Genomic DNA, 25,774 nt, shown 5'->3' on the forward strand with positions numbered 1-25,774 from the left:
TCGCTGTTCGCAAACTGAGAGAGCGGATCGTAAACAAGGTTTTCCCGCTCAATCAAACGGTCAGGGTCAAATGGGGTGAGGTAGGATCCAAACGCCAGATTGGGAAGGACCAATCGGAGGGTTCCACAAGGTGGCCGGGGATTGGACAACCCGGTCATGAACAGGTATAAAAGCCAGAGCGCTGAGAGCTCTTGGCCAGTTCTGTTACACGAAGACCCAAGTCAGCCGAAGATAAATAGGACCCTGGACCAAGCCTTCCAGCCCTTGTCAGGGCTGGGGCTCAGAGTAACCAGTGGTCAGGGGAGATAGGTCCTGGATAGGACCCTGGCTCCCAGCCTTCCCGCCCTTGTGAGGGCGAAGGTCCTGAGCGACCAGAGGTCGGGGACCCGCCGGGCCAGCGGCGAGTCAGTGTGCCTCCCCTAGGTCCAAGCCGGAGGACGCTCGGCTAGCGGGGAGATTAGATAGACAGCAGGTCTGGAGGCTGGTCCTCAGAATAGGAGCTAAGCGTGAGTGTGGAGCTGTACAAGGTCCGGAGGCTGTATCTCCTCAGGGTAACGGGTGAGGGGACCATATACCCCTTTGTGTGATAAGGACTGTGTAATAAGACAATAAACAGTGTGTGCCATAAAAAGTTATTAAGTCCGTCCTTTACAAAACTACAGTAGTGTAGAGTGTAGTGTATTATATGGTAGTGTAGTGTATAATAGTGTAGTGTGTAGTAGGGTATAGTAGTGTAGTGTATAGAGGAGTGTATAGTGTAGTGTGTATAACATCTGAAAGCACCGCCTGATGATGCGTTGGACATCTTTATTCGCCAGCCATCCTAAAAGCTGCTGTTGCTGCTGTGAGGATGATGATCAAGATGATGGTTGTTTATATGATAATGATGATGGTTTATATGACGATGATGGTTCAATGATGATGGTGGTTCATGTGATCTTGGTTCATATAATAATGTTTTATATGACGATGATGATGGTTTATAGGATGATGGCTTACGTGATGATGATGATGGTTTATATGACGACGATGATGATGGTTTTTATCGCTTCGTGACGAGATCGTCGAAGTGTACCTGAGTCAGGAGGTCCAGTGGTACTTGATGTCACAGGTGGAACAGATTCTTTCCTGCAGAATTTCTCGCCGTCAAGCTGATGGTAGCCGGGTTTGCATCTGCACCGTCTGTCTGTGGTTACGCTGCATTCCTGCTCCATTTCCTCATCTGTGGATGAGAGAAAAAATATAGAGTAGTGTATAGTGTAGTGTATAGTAGTGTAGTGTATAGTAGTGTAGTGTATAGTAGTGTAGTGTATAGTAGTGTAGTGTATAGTAGTGTAGTGTATAGTAGTGGAGTACATAGTGTAGTATACATTAGTGTATAGTAGTGTAGTGTAGAGGTTAGTGTATAGTAGTGTAGTGTATAGTGTAGTGTATAGTAGTGTAGTGTATAGTAGTGTATAGTGTAGTGTATAGTGTATAGTAGTATAGTGTAGCGTATAGTAGTGTATAGTATTATTTTATTTTTTATTTTATTATGTTTTATTTTTATTATTGTATTATTTCCCTTCTATGTGACTTTACCTAAAGAACCAAGAAGATAGTGTATAGTAGTGGAGTACATAGTAGTGTAGTATACATTAGTGTATAGTGTAGTGTATGGCTTAGTGTATAGTAGTGTAGTGTATAGTGTAGTAGTGTATAGTAATGTGTAGTGTAGTGTTTAGTAGTGTGTAGTAGTGTATAGTCGTGTATAGTGTAGTGTTTAGTAGTGTAGTGTATAGTGTAGTGTATAGTGTAGCGTATAGAAGTGTATAATGTAGTGTAGAGTGTAGTTTATCAGGTGTTAGGCCAATGATGCTTCAGCACACAAGACAATCGGGATGAGTCGCTCACCGGGCTGACAAGGTATGCACTCCATGCATTTTGGTGAGCTGTTTGGATACTCCGTATAATAGCCACCATCGCAGACTTGACAGCCGGAGTGTCCCTGTTCAGCTGTGCAGTCCGATATTAAATACTCCCCTTTTGGGAGCAAAACACAAACACGCGAACACACGGACAAACGTTCATAAACGATTGTTTTCATTCACATTTTCCGAAAAAAATGTAGACAGCTAAACTATTTTTTTTTATCCTATGAGGCGTAAGGCTCCACTGAGCTACGTAGATATTTTTCAGAAGAGGTACCTGGCCATCACATACGATAGCAGCTCAACTAATTGGCTGATATCATTATCGTCTGGACATTCATAGCAGCAAAGTAGTCTAAATACTCTAACGGCGTGATGTTTATTCTAAACGTGGAGGGAAAAACCGGAGGACCTGGAGAACAATTCACGGGAGAGAGAGAAAGAGGCAGGGTCCAGGATCGAACCCACAACCTCCTCCATACCAGGCGAGGTAGTTAACATCTCCTAGCCACTATGGCGCCCCCAATTGTACTGTGATTGTGCAATTGCCATCATGTGTTTGTAGTTTGTTATCCTTCCCCTGCACCTCCAATTAGCGTGTTTGGTTTCGTACGGTGGCAAAAAAATTCAACGTACACTCTGCTAATCACTTCAATAAACTACTAAACAGTACACTATACACTAAATACTATACACCAAACAACGATACACTACATTATACACTGCACTATACTATACAATACATTACACACTATATACCACACACTACTCCAATACACTATACACTGCACTACTATACACTGCACCACGTTACACTACTATACACTATACACTACACACTATACATTATACTACTACACACTACACTACATTACACTATACTATACACGACACCACTATACACTACACCACTATACACTACACTACTATGCTGCATTGACATTTCTTTACAACTGCTTTCTTCTGTGTTTGTGGTTTGTTGGCCATGCCCTGCTACCTCCGATTCGCGTGGTTAGCTAGGTGCTGTGGTGCGAGAGATGTTCAACACACGCATACACCTACTCACACAACACAGAGGCCTCTTTACAATAGCTGCACTGCCAATGGAGTGGTTTTCCGGCTTATTTTAAGAAAAAAACACCACCACTATCTGTGAACTTTAAAATATATCGATCGTAAAAAATTACTATAAGAAGGCCAATTTCCTTCACCTGCTTTGCACTGCTGACAGCAAATGTCACCACTTGCTGCCCGGTAGAATCCATGAGGGCACTCGCTGGCTTTGGTTGTCTGTGAACGGGTAGAGAGAAGGGCAATTTACAACTCAAACAAAACCAAAAACTATGTGACATGGCCACCACAAATAATAGCTGAACGAAGTGGCTGATATCATCATTCATAGCAGCAGCCAAAACACATAGAGATACGTAGAGACACAGAGACCCATACAGATACATAGATACCATAGAGACACAGAGACCTATATAGATACATAGAGATCCATACTAAAACTAAACTATGTTTAATTCGACCAGGTTAAAGCGCCACTGAGTTACTGCATTGCTCTTTTTTGGACGTTAGGCTACTGGGTGTATCCTCGCATAATATCATTGAAAAAAATAGTTTAGCTCGGTGAGTGTGAAGTATGTCCCTACAAGATGAATGGCTCAACTGACAATTTGGGCTATAGACGGGGGGCGCGTTATACAAGAGATGCCGGTAAGCTGTATGACCTCGATATATATTCGTTTTTCGATTTTATCTTTAATTTTACCCGGTTTAAGGCCCACCGCTGAGCTATGTAGCTCTTTATCAGAAGAGCTACATGAGCTGCCATCACAAATGATAGCAGCTCAACCACGTGGCTGATGTTATCATCACGTGGACATTTATATCAGCAGCCAAATACTCTGTTTTGGATTATTTGTCTGTGGGTTGGTGAGTGGGTGGGTGAGTGGGTGAGTGGATGGGTGGATGGGTGAGTGGGTAGTGGATGGCTGAGTGGGTGAGTGGGTGGGTGAGTGGATGGGTGAGTGGATGGGTGAGTGGGTGGGTGGATGGGTGAGTGTGTGAGTGGGTGAGTGGATGAGTGAGTGGGTGAGTAAGAGGTTGGATGAGTGAGTGGGTGAGTAAGAGGTTGGATGAGTGGGTGCGTGGATGAGTGGGTGCGTGGATGAGTGGGTGCGTGGATGGGTGGGTGCGTGGATGGGTGGATGAGTGGGTGGGTAGATGAGTGGGTGGGTGAGTGAGTGGTGGATGAGTGGGTGGGTGTATGAGTGGGTGGGTGAGTGGCTAACCATCAGAACAAAGACGGTGGTCATCACATCATCCCTCGCGGGCGCTTTCAGATCGCACTCTGCTTCTTCTGCTGCTGTCTGGAACGCTCTTTCACTGGGAGGCAGAGCTAACGCCACCACCAGTAATGGTATACAGAAGGACGGAGGTTTTATCTCGACCCTGACGCCTGCTGTATTATTTAGAGTATTGTGCGTCTCTCTCTCCCAGTGATGGTCGCGTAGATTTTTTTGCGGGTTTTCCGGTTTTTAACCTCCACATTTAGAATCGACATCGCCACGCGTTCAGAGTATTGGGCTGCTGCTGTACATATCCACGTGATGATGATGATGATGATATCAGCAATTTGGTTAAAATGCTGTTGTTACATTTGATGGCCAGGTACCGCTGCTGAAAAAGAAGCTACATCGCTGCTCAGTGGGCCATCTCTGGTAATATAAAAATGGTTTTGTTCCAATATGGGTCTGTGTGTGTCTATGTTGGTCTTTATGTATCTCTATGGGTTTCTATTTATCTCCACAGGTCTCTGTGTCTCTACGGGCCTCTGTGTATGTGTATTGGTCTCCATGCATCTATATGGGTCTCTATGTATCTCTGTGGGTCTCTATGTGTCTCTATGCGTTGAGAGTATCTGGCTGCTGCTATACATTTCCACAACGCGAACGATAATATCCGCCACTTGGTTGGACTATCATTTGGTGACGGCCAGGTGGCTCGTGAATATTGAGCCACAAACATAAACTCAGTGGGTCCTTCCACCTGGCCACGATGAAGACGTTTTGTCTTTAGTTTAAATCGCCAGTGAAGTATCGGGCAATTGAATTAGAGGCCCGGATGACTCTTCCCATCACTGCGAATTCTCTCGACACACGGGAAAATCCACCCCTCACCTGCATCATTGCTACAGTTGCTGTAGTAGCCGATGGCACCGAAACCACCACCACCGCCACCGCAGCCACCACCACCGCCATCGGCACCATGGTCACAGGGGACTCGCGGCTTTCTTTTTGCCGAACTCTCTGCCCCTGTGCCGGACGGAGTTCGCCCTCTTGCGTGGGCTGGTGGCTTCCTACTTCCTTCCCTTCGTAGCCTCTTGTCAAGCTGTGTGCGTGCGAGCGAGCGAGCGAGTGAGCGTGATTCACACCTCTGTTGTCGTGCGTTGGAGCCGCCTCCGATCAGCGCTGCTGGCTGTGGTACGAACGGAAGTTGGGCATTGGTCACGTGCACGTGCTTTTACACTACGCCATACACTACACATGATACACCACTATACACTACACTATACACTACACTATACACTACTATACACTACACTATACACTACACTATACACTACTATACACTACACTATACACTACACTATACACTACACTATACACTACTATACACTACACTATACACTACACTATACACTACACTATACACTACACTATACACTACACTATACACTGCGCTATTATACACTACACCACTATACACTCCACACTATACACTACACTATACACTGCGCTATTATACGCTACACTATACACTACGCTATTATGCACTACACTATACACTACGCACTATACACCACTATACACTAGGCTATTATACACTACACTATACACTACACCACTATACACTACACTATACACTACACTATACACTAGGCTATTATACACTACATTATACACCATGCTATTAGACACTACACTATACACCATGCTATTATACACTACACTATACACCATGCTATTATACACTACACTATACACCATGCTATTATACACCACACTATACACTATGCTATTAGACACTACACTATACACCATGATATTATACACTACACTATACACCATGATATTAGACACTACACTATACACCATGCAATTAGACACTATACTATACACCATGATATTAGACATTACACTTTACACCATGATATTAGACACTACACTATACACCATGCTATTAGACACTACACTATAAACCATGATATTATATGCTACATTATACACTTCGCTATGAAACACCACTACTCTACACTATGACTATATAATACACCACCACCATTATAGTATGCACTACATACTTTGCGATTACACTACACTATACACTACACTACTATACACAATACACTATAACCTAAAAAAAACGGTATTATGAACACACTATAACACTACACTAATATGCTATACACTACACCACTATACACCACATCACTATACACGGGACTATACACTACACGTTTATACACTCCACTACTATACACTCTACACTAGACTATACACTACACCACTATACACTACACCACTATACACTACACTACATTGACAACGCATATCTTTAGACCTGCTGCTGCTTGTTGTGTAATTTGTTGGTTTTCCCCAAACCGCACGCAGCCACCGTCATTACCTGCATGCAGTTGCGAAATAAGTTCAACAAACGTGCAGACGTGGATGTTCATCATCATCATGATGTGGACATTCATAGCAGCAGACATACTCCGAATGCATAGAGACCCACGTATATACATAGACACCCACGTAAATACATAGAGACCCATGTGTATACATAGAGACCCATGTATATACACAGAGACTCATACAGACACAGAGACTTACCGTAGAGACACGGAGACCCAAATAGAGATCAAAAACCCGATAGACACAAAAATCCCTATAGATTAATAGAGACGGCGAAACCCATACAGATACATAGAGCCCATATAGTTACACAGGCCCATTTACATACGTAGATACCCATACAGATATAGAGCCCCATAGAGACAGAGACCTATATAGACATACATTACCCATATGGAAACGAGCAACATCATGAACAACATCATCAATAACATCAGCACAGTGTTAAGAAACTCACGCAGGTTAACAAACTTCGTTGGACGCTTGTCAGACTTGGGTTTGTGTTTTCTCTCCGCAGTTTCGTGACATCACACGGTACAAATCTGGTTCCCTCTTTCACTTCCCTTACCTGTCTGCCACAGGTGACGTTAGAAAGGCGTGGGTGGGTGGGTGGTTGGGCGAGAGGGTTGGTGGGTGGGTTAGTGAGAGAGTAGTTGGGTGGGTTCGTGGGTCGGTTGGTGAGTGGGTAAGTGAATGAATGGGTGAGTCAATGGGTTAATGACTGAGTAGGTGGGTGGGTGAGTGGGTTGGTGAGTGCGTGAGTGATTGAGTTAATGAGTGGATTAGTGAGTAGGTTAGTGGGTGGGTGGGTGAGTTGGTGGGTGAGTGATTGAGTTAGTGGGTGAGTAGGTTCGTGAGTCGGTGGATGAGTGGGTGGGTGGATGAGTTGGTGAGTGGGTAGGTGGATAAGTGATCGATACATATGTAATAAATCCGCTCCGGACGATATCGTCTTTTGTCTTTTCTTTATTCGTTCTTCATTACACAGCTCCCTCACACGCTGGGTTCCTTTTCCTCCGTTACTCTCGTTCCTCGAGCGTGGCGTTCGCTCGCTGCCTCGCTCCTTCACACCGCTGGTTGACGGTGTGTGTGGGAGACAGCCTTCGGCCTGCCACGTGGCCGCTGGCGTGCCGGTGGCACAGACGTGGTCCCCTTAACCTGGGTAACAGAACAATCGGTTAATTCCTCAGAGTAAAGCGAGCATACATGGCGACGAGAAAAAAGTCCTTTAAAATGAGTGTGACAATATTCATACGAACAGCAATAAAGAAATATGTGCCGAAAGCAAAAGTAGCCCTCAATGAATTAATTGGTAAGATTATGCAATTAACGAAATGTCTCGAAACAATGTTGTGCGGAAGTGTGCCTGTTTGTCGAGCAAATGCTTATCAATTGGCTAAGGCTTCAATAAAGTCGCGGGCAAGATTATTTGATCAAAATAAAGATTTTAACAGAATAGTTTCCCTGTGAATGTGTAGATTCGTAACATAGATGTTTCTAAATGTTTAGTTTCATCAATGAATTCATTAGTACAGTTATGCAATTAACAAAAAGAATGACTAAAATACTTCTCTCGACCATATTCACGTAACTCAATGGGCGAAACGCAAGGATAACTGTTGGAGCATTCTTATTAGTCCCGATATGTGCGTTATGTGTGTGTTGGTGTATTGTCTCCTTGCTCAACTCTTTTGCGTTAAGCAAACGCCGAGGTGTGGCATTTCTTGTACCAAAAATGTGTTTGTTCCCTGCTGGGCGATGAGTGTGTGAGTGTAAGACGTGTCATACACACGGCTCTCCCTCTCTCTCTCGAGGCGGCAGCTGCAACTGAGTCGGCACGACGCTTCTCTTTGAAGCAGAGGTCGCAAACGGGTTTTGATTCCTTACCCGTACCGGGCCGCACCAGGGTCGCAATCGGGTACCCGTACCCAGTCGTAATTTGTTGTTCTACCCCGTGCCACCTCTCGTTAGGGCCATTGGCTGCGTGCGGTTGCAAAAGAAGTTCAACAAACGTATGGATCTGGCTTTTCATCATCATCATCATGATGTGGGCATTTATTGCAGCAGACAAATACTCCGAATGCATAGAGACCCACGTGTATACATAGAGACCCATACAGACACAGAGACCCACCATAAATATACGGAGACCCATATAGAGACACAGAAACCCATATAGAGATACAAACCCCGATAGGCACAGAGACCCATATAGATATGTTGAGTGGTGAATGACGACTCGGAGGCAGGTTTGCAGGTGAGGGCTTGCGCCGGTTAATTAACACAAGGGAGCAATAACTGCACCAGACGTAGGTGCCCCTACACTGCGTCCTTCACGGGGACCTCGGGCTTTCTCTGCTGCTAGCCCAGCTATCTCGCCTCACCGAACCCTAGCTGGCTCATGCAGACTACTCCCAGCCTTACCCCTGGCTATCCCTCCAACCCCTCTCTATCCCGGGCTCCCACAATGAGCCCCCTTTCGTCACGGGGTCCCCCTTAAGTACCCACAGGTGATATGACGTCCTCGCCGCACGTATGACGTCACGTCTCCATACTACTGTAAAGGGGAGCCGACACAAGATTGCAGGGGTCTCGTCCTTTATTCCTTTTCTTCCATTCACACCTGTCCCCAGCCGTCCCAATATCGTTCCCGCCAAAGGCCCCCTCTTCCCGCCCGTTCTCTCCTTATATCTCCTCGATCACCCCTCCCACTAACCCACCTATTGGTGGGAATCCTTCCCCTGACACCCCTACACTACTCTAAAGATACAGAGACACATATACCCATAGAGATACAGAGAGCCTATATATCGATTTAAAGCTTTCGTGACTGCAGGGATTCATCTTCTTGGTTCTTTCGGTAAAGTCACGTAGAAGGGAAATAATATAATAAAAATAAAACATAATATAATAACATACTAAAATCATAAAATATTATTATATATTCATATAATAAATAAAATATAATAATATAAGAAGAAGAGCCTATATAGAGAGAAGAAGAGCCTATATAGTTACACAGGCCCGTTTACATATGTGGAGGCCTCAAAGGGGCCACCATGGTGCAGAGACAGTGCCGTGTGTGGGGTGGTACTGGAGGGGCGGAGCACGGGTGTCGCTGTGAAGGAGGTCGCACCAGGACGGGACCGGGAGGTGAACCCTATCTCAATTTTGTCCCCGTTGATAATTTTTTTTTTATTATTGAACTACCAAATTAGCAGTTTCCTGTCCGCCAACAAGCCATTACATCTAAAACAATCTGGGTTCCGAAAAAAATACAGCACCACATCTGCTGCATTAGACTCTCTGAATCACATTTACAGTAGCCTTGATAATAATCAGTACTGCGCCAGTCTTTTTCTTGACTTGTCCAAAGCATTTGATACAGTCGACCACGACACCCTGCTTAGTAAACTAAATTGCCTCGGTTTTTCCGAAAACGCAGTAAAATGGTAAAAAAATGTACCTCTTTTCTCGCACCCAAACTGTATTCACAGATGGTTCGAGGTCAAACAGTATTAAGATAACAAAAGGGGTACTACAGGGTTCCATCCTCGGCCCCCTCTTGTTCTCTCTTTATGTCAATGACTTGGGCACTGACCTGGATCATTCCAGGGTAAATCTTTTTGCAGATGACACGATACTGATTACTGCTGGCCGCTCTCCGGATGACGTGATTGCTAAGCTCCAGGGTGGTTTCAACAAACTACAACATCAGCTAGTTGCTCTTAAACTAGTCCTGAATACCTCCAAAACCAAGGTGCTATGCTTCTCACCAGGACTAAAGCAGGAAGTTATATTTCCCCAATTACATTCCTTAAATAATGATCAAATAGAGCAAGTCAATATCTATAAGTTCATTGGGGTTATCCTGGATTCAAAACTGAATTTTGAAGATCACATTGATTTTATTGGTAAAAAGACAAAAATAAAAATTGGTTTTCTGTATCGACACAAGCACTGCTTCCCCCCTATGTTCCGTTTGGAATTGATAAAAGCTACCATACTGCTTCTACTTGATTACTGTGACATCGTGTATAAATCAGCCCCAAGTACTGTACTAAAGAAGCTTGACTCAATTTATCACTCGGCCTTAAGATTTGCATTGAACTGCCCATATAGGACTCACCACCATGATCTCGACATTGGGTCAAACTTAACATTTCTTAATGTTCGACGGCTTGTGCACCAGATCTTATTTATTCACGATGTACTCACAAACAAATCCGAGACTACCTGCTGGATCTCCTCTCTGTTTCGAAGAACAAATTTGACCTAAGGTCTTCGCTCATTTACCAGCTTCACATTCCCTATTGCCGTCCAAATACTGGGGGAAGGGTCTTTGCTATTGATACCCCAAGGGTCTGGAATGCTATTGCCAATAAACTGCAACTTGAATCACTACCTATGAGATCTTCACTCAAAACTGCTCTAGAGGAGTTGTACACCCCTAGCTGTCACTGCTATTCAGTTTCCTAAAATAAAATAAAATGTTTCGCTCTGGATGACCGTTGCACAGTATTAGCTGTGTTTTGATTTAGTGTGCTGATCTTAAAGGTGTGTAATGGGTTCAATTTAGGCGCACACACTTCTTGGGAGGCAACACTCATTTATGAATGAACACAACGGTTACTCAACAGTTACTCTTACTCTACACATAGGGTGGTGACCACCGACCTACCTTAGCTAACACACACTTGTCTCTTAGCTACTCCAGCGTGACCCAGCCAGGTGGCTGTTGGCGGTCCGCTCACTGTAGGCCTTCTCTTCTTGGCATCTTCACGAGGCGTCTTCATTCTCCGCAGGAACAGCCCCGAACCTCCTGAGGCAGCTGCTTATATGGGCCTCGGGCCCCACCCCGGCCACGCCTCCCCTCGAGCACCCTCTCGAAGCCCCCCCCCCCTGCTGTCCACGTGCCCCCCGAGGTCCCCCTGGACCCCCGGCCCCCACTGGGATCCGGTCACGTGTCCAGCACCAGCCCTGACGTCATTCCCGCCTCCAGCCGGGATGACGTCATGTGTGTGTGTAGACCCACATGGTAGTAACGCTCCCGGCACAGTGACGTCATACGTGTGCACACAGTAATGATACCACAATCATTACATCACCCTCCCTGATGTAACAAAACAGCCGTCCTGGCTGTGACAATACAGAAAACCAGTGTGCCTACAACAACAACATCAACAAATAACCGGGGACGATAATAATTACCGCGAGAACATATGTACACGCACCGAGAGGGGGTAAAAGGAAGAACGTATGGGACGAGGGGAACAACAACAACACATGTACACCGAGAAGAACTGGTCAACCCGCTTATCCCTCAGCACAGCCCACCCATAGCAAATTGTACGCACGCACCGACATATGAAAGTCACTGTTTAACAATGGCATAGGCAATCAACAAGGTGTGAGAGTCATGCACAGCGGCCAGTCTTCGAACGAGTTCGCGTGGCTGAGCCCCCAGGGGAGGCAAGCACACTCTCCTTGAAGGTCCTGGGGGAACTTGAAAAAGGCCACGGCCCCTCCTCAGGAGTTGGGCAACAAGATGAGCAGGAGTGATGTACGGGCGCTCCACTTCCCCCTTCAAGTCCACATCCGGTCAGCACAACCGGCGACTCCAAGGGTGGCAGGTGCAGGAATCCTGTGACGAGAAGAGCCACCTCCTGAGGCACAGCATCACGAGCCTGCGCCTCAGCTCGTCGGACACAACCAGCCACCCAGCCCAGGGAAGTGGAGATGATCGTATTCCACTCGGCGGAAGGAATAAAAGCAAAAATACACAGATTCCGACGCGTTGGATGCACAACCAACACCGATAATCAAATCAATCACCCAACCAGCCCATGGATAGCAGGGTCTCACACCGCTCTGCTACCGTTCCACCCCACAGACGGAAAAAAGGGCGAAAACTGAAAGTCTAACACCCACCTACACACACCACTTAACATTCTGGACGTCTCCCCACGTCCCAGGTCGAGAAGTCGCACTTCAGGGTCGACCCATGTACTGGCTCAAGGAAGGCATGCTTCAAGGTCGAGCTAGTATGCTGCACCCAAGGTATAACGTTGGATGTCGTACAACATCCCGGGTCAAGGAAGCCATGCTTCCCGGTTGACCCATGTACTGGGCAAAAAAAAGTCTCACTTCAGGGTTGCCCCAGTATCTAAATTTTTTTTTTTTAAATATGTGAAATCCACGTGGCACAAACAAAACAATGCCTGCTCTTTCCCAGAAATAGTTCACACATACAACCCCCACATCTCCGAGGTCACCTGTGTATGTACAAAATGGCGGGCGCATGCACGACCCGCGTCCCCACTGTTTCCACGCTCGCGCCCAAAATGGCGGCCCAACACGCGGACATCTCCGCGGTTTTCCACGCGCGTACAAAATGGCGGCCCAACGCGCGAACATCTCCGCGGTTTCCCGCGCGCGTACAAAATGGCGGCCCAACGCGCGAACATCTCCGCGATTTTCCGCGCGCGTACAAAATGGCGGCCCAACGCGCGAACAAAATGGCGGCCGAACGCGCGAACATCTCCGCGGTTTCCCGCGCGTGTACAAAATGGCGGCCCAACGCGCGAACATCTCCGCGGTTTCCCGCGTGCGTACAAAATGGCGTCCCAACGCGCGAACATCTCCGCGGTTTCCCGCGCGCGTACAAATGGCGGCCGTATGCTCGAAGGCAATCTTCGCGCACACGCATATCCCTGCAGTTCTCCCCGCATTTGTATCGCAGTATCCTCCTTTGGAAATCACAACGGACAATCCATGTCCCATGTTTACACCCTCCGACGTCTCTGCGCGTCGCCGCAGCCCGCCGCACGCATCAGCCGTAGCGGGGGAAATTTAAAGCAGTGTCTCTCCAAGACTCGTGTTGTAGCAATCAGCTGTCTCGACCGAGCTGAGAAGACACCTCGCTCACATGCTCCTACTCGCAATGCAGCCCCTGGCTGCACGCAATCGAGCGGAGGGAGCAACGACAGACAGGAACCCACTGGTCCTGCCAACCAAAATCCCTATGATATTAACGACGGATTTCAGCACCCAACTCAAAAGCAACTCACCATAAACTCCATGAACCTCTGCTTCACTGTTTCAGACGCGCCGTGGCCGCGTGTGTCTCTCTCTTTCTATCCCTCTCACCAGGGGCGGTTTCTTCATTAGGGCGATTGGGCGACGCACCACCAATGTCATTCAACCACAGAGTCATGCTAGCCGTCACTGTGCCTCTGGATATAGTCCAATCAGCGTCATGTCACGTTCTGTGGAGTACCGCCTCTTTTTGAGCGATTTCACTCCGGCTGAGAATTGCCCCGAGTGGCCCCATAGACTTACATTCAAAGATGTTTTTTTCGACCGGGGGGCGCTGCAATGCACTCTCTATGGCTTCCGGGAGGGCTCGCCCTAACGTGCTTACGTCATCATACGTGCTTACGTCATCATACGTAAGCACGTTTCATCCAACAATATAATTTGTCGCCACCTAGTGGAATCTTTAATAAAAGAAACTTGAGTGGTTTGTTTTAATAGTGAGTATAGAAACAAACAAGATATATTGTAAGAGTCACTTTATTTTTCATTAATATTAAAGAAGTGAAGTTGCCTTTACATGCTTAAGCTGTTAATTTATCCATTGCATGGGTGGACCTTATCCTTATCAATCATCCAGACATTTGCCCCCCCTGAGAGATTTTGCAGGAGCCGCCACTGCCTCTCATGCTGTCTGTCAGCAGCGTGAAGGAGTGCTGTAATGAATGACGAATAAAGACCGGATTCCAGAAGTCGCTTCAACGACCTTTATTACAAATGTATAGGTTATATTTATTTTAGTTTCGACCGCAATTATTGATGCTCCCTCTGGTCGCGGTAAGCCAGACAGAATGTTGCTAGGCAGGCTATGTTTAGGGCACCTTTTCTAGCCCCCTAACCCATTCGGGGTGAGCAGAGTGGATCCTCGAGGGATGCTCAGTAACAGCTACAGCTGCTGGGATGCACTCCTGCCTAATCCGAGTGCATGACGACCTTCTAATAGCTGCCGCCTTGGTGTTGGTTTGTTACTAGGAGCTTCTAGCTGCATAGGCCTGCCCCGCTCGCCACATGCCAGTCGCCCAAGGGCTTTGGGTGTGTAGTGTGGTGGTGCGATAACACAGTGTCCCTGGAGGGTGCCAATGTGTGAATTAATGTGCAGTGTGTGTTGCACACCAGCCTACCGCACGGGGCTTAACCAGGAGCCAAGCTTAGGTCCAATGGTGAGGCAGAAAACCAAGACGATTGGAAGGCTTCTCCACCATATGCCATTGGCCATCTGGACTGTGGCTAATTCACACCACCGAGGTGGGCCGTTAGCCACTTGATATCCACCCGGGATGTTTTCAGGGTTTACTCTCTTAGCCTAAGTGGCTAACCAGAGCCCCATTAGACAGCACTTATCCAGGTGAGTCCAGACAGGCCTTCATGGTTACCGAAGTGGCCCAGGTGGTCGCACCACTCACCATATTTCACCCTGTCAGGCAATCCTGTACTTCACCTGTTACTACCTCCCACTACGTGGACGAGGGGTTGGTTTTTGGGAGACAGTCACTCACCCACAGTCACTCACTCACCAACACACTCACCCACACACACACTCAACAACAACAAAACCGCCATTCATCACTAAGTGGCACTTGTGCCAGGATATGTACACGTTGAGGCCAAGTGAGTGTCGAACGCCCGCTAGCAGGTCACGGGGCAGATCCAGGTGCCACGGGTTGACAAATTGAGATGAGTAGCCAATGCGCCACCTGTGCTCCCGACTGTGCCAACTTGCTGTGCTTTAGCCACCTGGCGCTCCGTTCATTGTTGTGAGCATCGCTCCTCTGCCCTCCGTTGTTGTTGGAGGGCGACTGCATCCGACTGCCCAATAGCATCCTTCACAAGCCTCCTCCACAGAGGCTGATCTTCCTGTACCACATCACTTTCCAGCCCATGCCGTGCCTGTTTAGCCCCATCTATCCGGCTGAACAAAACTTGTTTAGGCATGCGGTGGCTGGGCATGCGGGCTACAGGACCCAGCCAATGCAGCTCTGCCTGCCAGAGGAGCTCACCATTGGGACTTTGTCCAGATATTTAAGGCTGTGTGAGCTCCTCACAGAATCCTGCCTGGTTAAACCCAGGATGGATCGTAGGAAGGCCAGCCTAAATGTTTCTAACCGGCGAAGATGTTCCATTAGGAGGGGTCCACGTTTTGCAATCATAGAGAAGGGCTGTGGCCGAGCAGACCTGATGCTTGGTTTGGAGCAACAGACCAGGTAGCTTTCACGCAGCGTTACGCAACTGATGAAAAGATAATGCCGCTCGACTGATTCAGAGTGAGACCTCTGCTGTTAAACCAGAGCCGGTCATGAGCACACTGCCCAGGTATGGGAAGCTCTCCACTCTCTCTACAACTGCCCTATCGCCAATTGGGAGTTGTGGGGGTGGAGTGTCCGATGGTACAAAATATCCAGGCAGGTGCTTAAGTTTTGGTGGGGCTGATGGTAAAGCCCCACCTCTTAGTGGCACACTCCAGGTTCAGCAGCAGCGCCTCCAACTCCTCCTCTGAGTGAGCAGCAATTACCAGATCATCGGCATACATAACATGGTTGAGCAATAGGGAGCCATCCCTTGACCGCACCTGGGCATCGATCAGCCTCCCATGGTATCTGTACCAGATGGAAATTCCTCCCATACAGCAATTGAAGGCTTCAAGAACTACGTGGTCGAAATAGATGTTAAATAATGTTGGTGCCAGAGAACAGGGAATGGCTCCGATTCCCAGCCACGTAGTTTAACCCGGGCCCGCTCACCATGGTGAAGGTCCTTAATGATCATGAGCAGTGGGTCAGGGACTCCGAAAGCACGAAGAACAACCCAGAGCCCAGGCCTACTGATGGTATAATAGGCCTTGACCAGGTCAATAAAGCAGAGATGTCGGTCTTGTGGGAATTCCCTACACCTTGGCTGTAGGAGACAGACAGAAAATATGGCATCCGTGCAGGACCGCCCTTTCTCAAAACCAGATTGGGGCTCAGCAAGCCTTTCCTCAGCGTGCCTAGCAAGGCGATGTTTAACAATCCTTGCCAGGACCTTTCTGGGCACACTGAGGAGTGAGATGCCCCTGTAGTTGTTACAGTCTGTGCGGTTAACCTTCTTAAAGAGGGGGACCACCAGGGCATCCTTCCACTCCTGTGGATCCCCTCCACTGGTCTAGACAGTTCTTATGATGTCATGTAGGGCAGTCTGTGCACAAACGCCACCCTCCCTCAGCATTTCGCTTGGGAGATTATCTCTGCCCGGTGCTTTTCCTGGTCTCAGACTCCGGATCGCCTTCAGTACTTCCTCAACAGATGGCACCTCAGCCAGCCACTCACAGGGGGTGACTTCTTCTTCCAATATTTGAGGCACCGCACTCTCTCGCGCACTCTCTCACCCACTCTCTTACCCACTCGCTCACCCAGACACTCACCCAGACACTCACTCACCCACTCGCTCACCCAGACACTCACCCAAACACTCACTCACCCACTCGCTTATCCAAACACTCACCCACATACTCACCCACTAACTCACCCACACACTCACTCACCCAAGTGGCTGTTAGTGAGTAGCGAGCAGCAGCAGCGGTGCTTATGAATGTCGGTACTCTGGCACCACGAGGTGCCTGGGTGGATGGGTGGGTTAGTCAACACCACGCACGCACTGCCGCCTTTGTCTCTCTCCCCAGTGGCGATGTTTAATGACCACTACTGCTACGACTCCACTGCAGTAAGCAGGGACACCTCATTTAAGACCTGAGCCGACCTAGGGGAGGCCCGGTTAGGTGGTAGTGGTGAGTGGTTGGTCGGTGGTGGCCTTGAGTGACAATCGAACTCTGCCTTCTTTGTATTTTTGTAGCAGAAGCTGTTACCTCCCTCGCCTGGTATACTGGAGGGCAAAAGGTTCGATCCCGGACCCTGGCAAAGATGTTAACTACCTGGCCTGGTACACAGGAGGTCGTGGGTTCAATCCCGGACCCTATGAGATGCTAACTACCTCGCCTGGTATAAAGGAGGGCCGTAGGTTCGATCCTGGACCCTGGCGAGATGTTAACTACCTGGCCTGGTATACAGGAGCTCGTGGGCGTCTTTAGTGTTGTAGCAGACGCTGCTAACCACCACCGCTCTCCACAGCTACAAACCACCACCAGCACCACCGCTTACCACCACCACCATCATCATCACTGCCACCACCACCATCACCACCATCATCCCCACCGCTTAGCACCACCATCATCATCACCACCACATCACCATCAACACCACCACCATCAGCACCACCATCATCATCACCACCATCAGAGTTGAAGTTACAAAACTAAAAACGAACGGCAATGACACATACCGAGAAAAACGAAAAGAGGAAGACCTCCACCACCAACTCCTCCTCCTCCTGCTCCTCCTCCACTTCATACTGTTGTGTCTCTAGGAGTCTATATGTATGTCCTGCACCTCCTCCTCCCGCCACTCTTCCTCCTCCTCCCGCCTAGCGAAGCTGTCGCACAGCTTCATCACCATCTCCGCCGTTCCACTAAAGCCGGCCTTGTCCAGCGCCTCGGCCAGCCTGCCGTAGGTGGCCCGCCGGCCCAGGCTCTCCCTCCAGTGCCTGAGCATGGCGTAGTTCCTCTCGTTCACGTTCCGCTCGTGGTTCTCGCTCGCCTCACTGATGAAGGATTCCGCCAGGCCCGCGAGTCTCATCACGTGGGGGTAGTCCGAGATGAAGCCGTTGTCGCGCAGAGTCTGGTGGATCTGCAGCAGCTCCTTGTCTGGGGATGGTGGTGGGTGGGTGGGTTGTCGGTGGTGGTAATAAACAAACATCATCCGATGAGCTATAAAGCTTTGTCAAGTAAAAAGTGTTTATTTTTACCCTTTCTGACAGGAGTTGTGTTAAGATGTTCAAACATCTTAAATAGACGGCATTTATTTTTTTTGCGAGGAATAAAGTTACTTAGTGGTATTAACCACACACATGGTACTTGTGGTGAACATGTAAACAAATATGGCTCTAATAATAAACTTGCATTGTCTATTAAACTGATTGGTCTATAACAGAGACAGCAGCCTTCTTTATGGTCGAGTCTCACCACCAGTGTCTCGCTACCCAGTGTCTCGCTACCCAGTGTCTCACTACCCAGTGTCTCACTACCCAGTGTCTCACTACCCAGTGTCTCACTAGCAGTTTCTCACTACCCAGTGTCTCACAACCCAGTTTCTAACAACCGAGTGTCTCACCACCCAGTGTCCCGCTACCCAGTGTCTCGCCACCCAGTGTCTCGCTAACCAGTGTCTCGCTACCCAGTGTCTCACTACCCAGTGTCTCACTACCCAGTGTCTAACAACCCAGTGTCTCACTACCCAGTGTCTCCCTACCCAGTGTCTCACTACCCAGTGTCTCGCTACCAGTGTCTCGCTACCCAGTGTCTCACCACCCAGTGTCCCGCTACCCAGTGTCTCACTATCCAGTGTCTCACCACCCAGTGTCTCACTACCCAGTGTCTCACTACCCAGTATCTCACTACCAGTGTCTCACTACCCAGTGTCTCACTAGCAGTTTCTCACTACCCAGTGTCTCACTACCCAGTGTCTGGCTACCCAGTGTCTCGCTACCCAGTGTCTCGCTAACCAGTGTCTCGCTACCCAGTGTCTCACTACCCAGTGTCTCACTACCCAGTGTCTAACAACCCAGTGTCTCACTACCCAGTGTCTCCCTACCCAGTGTCTCACTACCCAGTGTCTCGCTACCAGTGTCTCGCTACCCAGGGTCTCACTACCCAGTGTCTCACCACCCAGTGTCTCACCACCCAGTGTCTCACCACCCAGTGTCTCACTACCCAGTGTCTCACCACCCAGTGTCTCACTATCCAGTTTCTAACAACCGAGTGTCTCACTACCCAGTGTCTCACTACCCAGTTTCTCACTACCCAGTGTCTCACGACCAGTATCTCACGACCCAGTGTCTGACTACCCAGTGTCTCACGACCAGTGTATCGATACCCAGTGTCTCACAACTAGTGTCTCGCTACCCACTGTCTCACTACCCAGTATCTCACTACCCACTGTCTCACTACTCAGAGTCTCACTACCCAGGTTCTTGATCATAATCCGCATGTGTGGTTTATCTGGCTTGCGGATTAACCGCGTGTTCGAGTTTTTGACGTAGCAACTACTGCTGCTACAACAGATTTTATTTGTACTAGGTCTAAGACCCCACTGCTGAGCTTTTTTGTAGTATATTTTTCAGAAGCGACTTGGCCAGCACACATTGTATCATCATCATGTGGACATTTGTAGCAGCAGCCAAATACTTGAAATCCATAGAGATACATCGAGACGCAGACCCATATATATGCACAGAGACCCATATTGATACACAGAGACCCATATAGATACACAGAGACCCATATATATATACATATAGACCCATATAATAGATACATATAGACCCATATTGATACACAGAGACCCATACAGACACACAGAAACCCATATATATACATAGAGACCCGTAGACTAGACTAAACTCACCAATTACAGGGACCCGAGTATGTCGTTTGGAATCAATCTGCGTGATTTGCTGTTCATCTTGATCCAATGCAGTCGAGTCTGGCTGATTAGAGTGACCAGGCTTCCCCTCTGGAGGTTGGACGAGAGAAAATAAAAAAAATAAAACGAATTCAGTCAAAATGTTCACTCAACCGAGGCTATTTTGCATACTTCATTTTTACTCAAACTAACAGGTGTAATAAAGGACTCTTTCTCAGTGTCGATCTCCGTTGTCCTTTATTTGGGTTCGTAGAATCTCGCTCACACGGCGTCCTCGCTCAGGCCCGCGTCTCCTCCTTTGATCACTCCACAGCCACCCTGCTGCTCCATTCTGCAGCCTCACTGCTGCTCCGTTCTGCAGCCTCACTGCTGCTCCGCCCTGCAGCTGGCCTTCCACAGCCCGCTAGCCCTCTGCGTCCTGACACCGATGGCTGACGGTGCCGACGTCTCCCAACGCGTGGCGATCGCGCCACCCTCCCCGTCCTGCCCAGCGTGGCCTCCTCCCGTTTCACTCCGTCTCAACTCCCCGATCCCCTACCGGTTCTCTCCTTAAATCCTCTCCCCCACGTGACCCTAACTCCTCCCTCTCCTCACGTGACCCAAACTCCGCCCCCCTCAATCCTTGCTCGCATTACACAGGTAAGGCTCCGCTACGGAGCTGTGTAGCAAATTTTCAGAAGCGACCTGGCCATCACGAATGATAGCGGCTCAACAAAGTGGGCTTATCACGTGGAAATGTATAGCAGCCAAATACTCTTTAACGCGCGAGGTTGATTCTAAACGTGGAGGGAGGAAAACCTGGAGGACTTGGAGAGAAATCCACGCAGTGACCACCACGGGGAGAGAGACAGAGAGATGCAAACTCCCAATATACAGCAGGCATCAGGGTTGGGATTGTACCCACGACGTCCTGCTTACCAGGCGAGGTAGTTAACATCTTGCCACTGGGATTGTCTTTGTACTGTTCGCCTTTTGGCATTCTCTGGTCTACTAACACACTGCTATGGGTTCAAAGACAATGCCATACACTTTTCTATTTAAAGCTTTCGTGACTGCAGGGATTCATCTTCTTAATTCTTTCGGTAAAGTCACGTAGAAGGAAAGTAATAAAATAATAAAAATAAAACATAATAAAATAATTCTCACGACGTCTCGGCCACAACGCAAGCGGCCGTCCTCGCCTGAGGACGGCTGCTTGCGTTGTGGCCGAAACGTCGTGAGAATTGTTTTATTATGTTTTATTTTTATTATTTTATTACTTCCCTTCTACGTGACTTTACCGAAAGAACCAAGAAAATGCCATACACTGTTATTATCAGAGCATGTTTGCATGTTTTTCCGCAAGTATGATGTGTGTATGTGGGTTAATGCATTACTTCATGATATGTTGCAAAAGGCATCAAAAGACTGCATTACATCTTAACACCACCTCTTGTTTTTTATTATTGCCAGAAAATGTTGTGTATGTAAATCACACCTACTTGTTATTTTTCATACATCTTAATTTTTTTATTCCTCAAGCTTCAAAACAAACAAACCGCACGAAACAACTCGACTTTTCAATACCCGGACGGGAGTCAATCGTGTGACGAGATTTGTTTTGTTCACTCACCAGGGCGATGTTTCGCGCCCGTCTGCCTCTTAGCAATGAGGGCACCCGAGTTTTGGTTCCGCGACCGTGGCAGCGCTGTCTGCCATCTCTGGTGTAGAGGCCAATGAGTTCAAACACTACAATGTGTGTTACTATTATTACGATTATTATTGTCAAAGTTGTTTTTGCTTGCATTGTCATTGTACTTGTTCTCTAGTCTAACATGGGTGCAGAGACAAGGCCCCGAACAAGGCTGTCTCTGGTGTAGGCCAATGATTTCCGAACACAACGAAGCCATAACATCATTAGTATTTTTTAATATCAAAGCAGCAGCCTCGTTTCATTTTCCATTGCTTTACCACAAGCGTGATGTGTGGTCGACGCACAGGCTGAGATCCACTCCTTCAGCTGGGGGTAGTTGTCCTGTAGGCTTTCGAGAGCCCTCCAGAGCTTGAGGCACTCGTCCCTGTCGATGAACTCGTCAATCAAAAAGTTGGCGCGCTCCACTTTCACCGTCATGTCGCGGACCCTCTTGTATATGTCGCGAGAGATCAACTCTTTGCGGTCCAAGTAGTCGAGCAGGTACGTGGGGTCCCTGCCAATCCACTGCTTCAGTTCCGGCCTCTTCCCTCTGATCAGCTTGGCAGCCTCCAACTCATCCATGTCTTGAACCACTGGTGATTAATGGAGGAGACGCCACAGTAATTACTGGTGTGCTGCTCTGTCTCTCTTCTATGTGTGTGCATGTATATATAGTGGAGGAGTCCGGCAAAAGCAACCTTTTACCTCTGTGGTGGTACTGGACGATAACACGGTGGTGGTTGTGAGCAATACCATGGAGGGATGGCCAATCCCTGTCGGCTATACCCCCCTCATGGCACTTGTAGTCACCACTGCGGCCAAATGGGTGCTCTGGATGGGTGCAAGGGGCTGGAAACCCCTCCACCTTCGATTCAATGACCACTAAACTAGTTTAAAAATATCGAATTAATATTTTGCTGGAGACCCTGGGGGACAGGTATCTACGACTTATCCTGACCACAAACCACTTGGCCGAGCCAGGAAACTGAATCCTTCCTCTAGGAGTTCCTCCACAAACAACAAAAAAATCACTGTCACTGGCCACGAGGAATGTTCAAACGTTGACTGTGGAGGAGAGGCTGCCACTCCTCTCTCCTCCGCCCTCCATTGTTGCTGCTGGAGGCCGACTGCCCTCCCAACTTGTCCCCCCGAAAGTAAGTGTCTTCAACTGTGCAACTAGCCTGGCACTGCCCAGCAGCAGCAGCAGCAGCGTCCTTCGCAAGCCCTTTCCTCCATCACAAGCGAAAATCATGGCCGCTGTTAGGCATTGTGGGTGGCTGGAGGTCGGCGTGCCTAAAAATCAAACGTTGTAACCTCCTTTCCTTTCCTCACCACCTTTGCCAAACTGCACTGCCTCAGCCTGGAGAGGTTGTGGTCGAATAACAGCCGTGGCCCGCAAGGCAAGGTGGTGTACACGCAGACATTTTGGAGTTTGAAAAAGCCACTCACCAATCCTTGCAGTGCCCCGGGTATTTTGTTTGGAATCAATCTGCGTGATTTGCTGTTCATCTTTACCTGCACAAGGTCCAGTCTCAGGGATTGGGGGCTTCTCTTTAAGCAGGCCCAATGCAGCCGATTCTTGCTGATTAGAGTTACCAGGCTCCCCTTCTGAAGGATGAAAGAGAGAAAAGAAAAACAATCAAATGAATGCAGGCAAAATGTTAAAAAGGGTGGGCAGCCCTGATATTGCCCTTCACTCTACCGAAAATCTTCTTGGTTCTTTCGGTAAAGTCACGTAGAAGGGAAATCATAAAATAATAAAAATAAAACATAATTAAATAATTCTCACGACGTTTCGGCCACAACGCAAGCAGCCGTCCTCAGGTGAAGAACAGGTCTGCCAGAAAGACAGCGTCTGAATGCTGACAGACCTGTTCTTCACCTGAGGACGGCTGCTTGCGTTGTGGCCGAAACGTCGTGAGAATTATTTTATTATGTTTTATTTCTATTATTTTATTATTTCCCTTCTATGTGACTTTACCGAAAGAACCAAGAAGATGAATCCCTGCAGTCACGAAAGCTTTAAATCAAAATCTACCGAAGATGTTTGTCACACTTCATATTTATAAAAAAATTACTATTTTTTATTTTACCAGGTAAGACCCCACTTAGCTATCTAGCTCTTTTTAAGATGCGACCTGACCATCACAAATCACAGCGACTCAACTAAGTGGCTGATTATGATCATCATCGCAGAGATATGTATAGCAGCAGCCAAATACTCTTAAATGCGTCACATTGATTCTAAATGTGGAGGCGAAAAATCGGAGGATGCGGAGGAAAAATCCACACCACCACCATGGGCAGAGGGAGAGACGCAAACTCCAAATATACAGCAGGCGTCAGGGTCAGAATCAAACTCACGACATTTTATATACCTGGTGAGGAAGTTAAAATCTCACCCTCAGCCAATCAACGACACCCGTTTATGTGCGGGGCAAGTCCTCAGACTTGGCTTTGCTGAACATGACAGTTGATCATCGATTATCCAGCGCGCGATTAACTGGCTTCCAACATTATCCGGCGGTCCCGGGTCGATCCGGCGAAACTGCTCCAAAGGCTGTAACCAGTCAGGTGATCGGCACCGCGTGCGTAACAAAGTAGCTACACTTGATTCCATTGTTAAATATTACGTACAGTGTATTGTACACTACATACAACAACTTCATGAAAATACTGCACAGATATGCATACGAATCAACAGGTGTTTATAAGAGTATTCGGCTGCTGTACATTTCCACGTGAAGGTAAGCCACTTTGTTGAGCTATCATTTGTAATAGCCAGGTCGCTTCTGAAAAACACATTCCTGCGGAGGGAGCTGGTAGGAACGTTGGGTTGCTTGGTCAATGGCCAGGGTCAACGGCGGCGTGGTGTATTCCGCAAATATGGCCGACTGTGAGGGCGGGCACAAGCCGGCGTGAGTAGGTTAAACGTTGAGTTTTATAAGGACACCACGGGGTGACCAGCCCCTCCCCACCCAGCCCCATCCCTCCCATTTTTGGATGCACGACGGACGGACGGACACAATAATCCCCTGTTGGCTGGTGTAACCAGGAGGTTACTACCAGTACAAGCTACATAGCTCAGTAGGCCCTTACCTGGTAAAATAAAATACGTTTTTGTTTAGTACTTCATTATTAATCTAACCCAAAAAAATACTTTATCATGAATAATATCGGTTTGCGTCAATGCCCTGATACGCGTTAAACTGAAGCTGGCTTTAGTGGCTATTTAATCAACTGTCTCCCTTATTGAGTCAACCGCCACTCTCTCCAGAGTGCAAGTCCAGTGGTGGTCACATTCTGTCACGCTTTTACCTGGTCTGGTGAAAAACTTTCTGGCGCCATCTGTGGGAACAGAAGAGCTTCATAGATCATCAGATTTCCTCCAATATCTAAATATAAATATTCTTGGTTCTTTCGGTAAAGTCACGTAGAAGGGAAATAATAAAATAATATAAATATGAAACAATAAAAATTTTCACGACGTTTCGACTGCAACACAAGCAATTATCATCAGGTGTGAAATCCACAGCAATAATTTTTTTTTTTCAAATTTTCTTGCTGTAGATTTCACACCTGATGATGATTGCTTGTGTTGCAGTCGAAACGTCGTGAGAATATTTATTGTTTTATATTTATAGTATTTTATTACTTCCCTTCTACGTGACTTTACCAAAAGAACCAAGAATATGAATCTCTGCAGTCACGAAAGCTTTAAATCAAAATCTAAATATAAGTTATCTGATTCTGAACTTGATGACCTCACGCCCCCTTACTGGACCATGAGTGAATAACAAGCTTCAGAACTCTTGGGATTTTCTCTTCCAGTATATAAATAAATATTCTGATTCTCAACTTTCTGACCCCGTGCACCAACTGGGC

The 25,774-nt window shown here is 47.6% G+C and overlaps 1 protein-coding gene across 3 annotated transcripts in view; it reads right to left on the reverse strand.

Moving 5' to 3' along the window:
* The window catches only part of LOC144733096 (uncharacterized), an 82,708-nt gene that overhangs the window by 45,880 nt on the left and 11,054 nt on the right, over window positions 1-25,774 (reverse strand). For 2 of the 3 annotated variants that reach the window (XM_078614836.1, XM_078614835.1), the window contains 2 exons: window positions 25,208-25,237; window positions 23,405-23,497 (listed from right to left, as the gene is read on the reverse strand). The gene's annotated coding sequence lies outside the window, so the exon portion shown is untranslated. Of the gene's footprint in view, window positions 1-23,404; window positions 23,498-25,207; window positions 25,354-25,774 lie in introns of those variants that run through there. The other variant, XM_078614837.1, reaches the window with a different exon arrangement.

This window comes from Lampetra planeri, chromosome 45 (genome assembly GCF_965212315.1).
Source record: "Lampetra planeri chromosome 45, kcLamPlan1.2.h2, whole genome shotgun sequence".
Lineage (NCBI taxonomy): Eukaryota > Metazoa > Chordata > Hyperoartia > Petromyzontiformes > Petromyzontidae > Lampetra > Lampetra planeri.